Source organism: Octopus bimaculoides, chromosome 23 (genome assembly GCF_001194135.2).
Source record: "Octopus bimaculoides isolate UCB-OBI-ISO-001 chromosome 23, ASM119413v2, whole genome shotgun sequence".
Lineage (NCBI taxonomy): Eukaryota > Metazoa > Mollusca > Cephalopoda > Octopoda > Octopodidae > Octopus > Octopus bimaculoides.
Window position 1 is genome coordinate 23,206,133 of NC_069003.1, and position 3,340 is coordinate 23,209,472.

Consider the following 3,340-nt stretch of genomic DNA (forward strand, 5'->3'; position numbering starts at 1 on the left):
TATATATATATATATATATATCTATATACACATGCATATATATATATATCTATATATCTACACATATATGTATATATGTATGTATATATATGTGTGTATGTGTGTATATATATATATGCATATATATAAACAAATATATACACACACACACACACACACACACACACACACACACACACACACATATATATATATACATATATGTATGTGTGTGTGTATGTATATACGTATATGTATGCATGCATGCATGAATATAGATGTTGTTAGAATTATCACTGTTGCACTACTTTTCCTGCAAGTGGCCAGACAGAAATATAGAAAGTCGATATAACTATTTACTTAATTACAGAATTATTTATGTTACATCAAAATAGTAATGAAATCTTCGGCAGAGTATTGTCGTTTAGGTGTGTCAAAATATTGGGTGATATCATAAAATTTATTTCATATCAGATTATGCACAATTTATAGTCTTCAGTTTTCTGTTCAGGTGTTTAAGTTTTTATTCATATCAACTATTAGGCTTTTTAATACGTTAGTTCTTCATTCAGAAACATTTTACTAAAATTTAACAAAGCTTGCTAGTCTTTGATTATTGTTTATTATAAACTCATCGAAGCGTCGCTCTTTAAAAAAATGCGGAATCTTCCAGAAAACATCAATTCAAATCCATACAAGTAATGATTGAAAAACTCAGAAAATAATTCGAAAGAAAAAAAAAAATTAATGTTAACAATTTGGATGACAGAGGTTCTGTTGTTTGTTGTTGTAGTTATTGTTGCTGTTGTGTCTGTTAAAACCAAGTCAGCTCAAATTAAAAGATGATTCATTAAGATAAACAGTATCCAACTCATAAAAATTCACGCAGATGTATATTTATAAACTTTCATAAAAATATGCTAGATTTTTTTGATTAGAAATATATTTATAGCTTTTTTTTTAGTATGTTTTATCTTTAAAATTAATATATTTATTTCAGAATTGTGTATTAATTTTTTGGTTCTCAAAATTACATTTGTTAACACTTTATAAAACAAGTTTTATAATTTCGAAACCAAGATAAAGCGGTGAGCTGGCAGAATCGTTAGTACGCCAGGCAAAATGCTTAGCGGCATTTCGTCCGTCTTCACGTTCTGAATTCAAATTCTGCCGAGGTCCACTTTGCCTTTTATTCTTTCGAGGTCGATAAAAGAAGTGCCAATCCAATACTGGAGTCGATGTAATTGACTAAGCCCCCCCCCCAATCCCCGAAATTGCTGGTCCTGTGCCAATATTTGAAACCAATATCTCAGAAGCAACATAAAGCGGCGAGTTGGTAGAATCGTTAGCATGCCAGGCAGAATGCTTAGCGGCATTTCGTCCGCCTTCACGGTCTGAGTTCAAATTCTGCCGGGGTCGACTCTGTCTGCCATCCTTTCGGGGTTGATAAAATAAGGACCAGTTACGCACTGGGGTCGATGTAATCGATTATCCCCCTTCTCTAAAATTTCAGGATTTGTGCTTATAATAGAAAGGATTATTTCAGAGATAAGATAAAGCTGCAGGCTGGCAGAACCGTTAGTATCCGGAGCAAAAGGCTTGGCGGCATTTCATCTGTCTTCACTTCTGAGTTCAAATTCCGCTGAGGTCGACTTTGCCGTTCATCTTTTCAGGGTCGACAAAAGAAATACCAGTTGAACACTAGGGTCGATATCCTCGGAAATTGCTGGCCTTACGCCAAAATTTGAAGCCATTATTTCAGAAACAAGAAATAAATTTTTAAAAAATAAACAAAATATTTCACTGAGAAAAATGTCTGCTTAAATACCTTACTGGAATTAGTGCTTTTGCTGCTGCTCCTGCTGCTGCTGTCGTTGCTGTTGCTGTCGTTATTTAGGCACAAGTGAATCTTGATCGTAAAAGGGGTTTTTCAACAATGGAAACTGTAAGAAATATTCCTTCTACGGAAATAAAGCTTAATATGTCTGGATATGCTAACGAGGGTTTGGCTAGTTTCGCTTGGAAAATTTTTCACTCGCTGTTTTCCCACGATCCGATCGATCAAGTGTCGTTAATATCGAGCTTCTAAGAGCAGTAGTTGAGAAAAATCCAAAGCAAACTGCATAAGAATTAGCAAAATATAAAACACCTCCATGAACAACGAATAATGTGTACTCTTAGCCAGTAGGCCCTTGATCATCTGACTGTTTCTCAACTTAGAGAGTCACCCTTTGTTGGCCATTGAAGAGCGGACTTGCTACCTAACCTTTAGTGAGGAAATGTGAGTCCCCTATAATCATATCCAACGAATACGACAGTCGCTGGCACCCAATGAAAAAGGGAGGTTCTATTCCCAGACTCTATTCGCAAAACTTTATGCTCTGTGTTTGGTAAGATATGAAGGGTGTTATCTATCATGAACTATTGAACCAAAATGAAACAGTTAATGTGGAGAAATATTAGTTTTAAATTTGTGTACAAGACCAAGAGTCTGGGGGAAGATGTAAGTCGATTATATCAACCCCCGTGCTCAAATGGTACTTATTTTATCGACCTCGGAAGGATGAAAGGCAAAGTAGGCCCCGGCGTAATTTGAACTCAGAACGTAAAGATGGAAAAAATGATACTAAGCATTTCGCCTGGCTTGCTAACCGTTCTCTCAGCTCGCCGCCTTAATACGGAGAAGCACTGTTGCTAAATGGAAGCATTGCTCAAAAATCTACAAATAAAGCACCCATCATTGGTCAACCATAAAGGAGTGTTGCTCTTATACGATAATGCAAAATCACATTATTATCCATGTGACTAAGGAAAACATCATGACACTAAATATAGAAATTTTGCCTCATCCTCATTACTTTGAAGATCTTGTTCCCGCTCACTATCATATTTTCAGACGATTTGTTTATTTATAATTGGGAAGAGATTCAAAATGATATTGAGTGTTTCTTTGCTTCCAAATCTGGAGAATTTTACGGCCGAGGGATTAACCGTTTACCAAATGGATGGGATTATGTTATGAATAATGAGGGGAAATATTATCCTGATTAAAAAATCAAAACCAAAGAAGCATTTATTTCTCTTCCATCTTCAAATTCCTCAAATGCAAAAAGACTTTCTTTCCAACCTTCTATGTATGTGTGTGGGTGGCTGTGCGCGCGTGCTTATGTATGTATTTTGGTTCTATTGTTGCCGTCTTTTTAAATTTAGTTATTGAAGTTCAGCATCTTCATTCAACATTATTAAATTATATCCACCCCACCATAAAAAAAAAATACAAATACGAAATAAAGAAGAAATTGTAGAGATATTTCCCTGGAGTCATTTGAAATGCGAGACATATCCTATAGAAAATGCAACC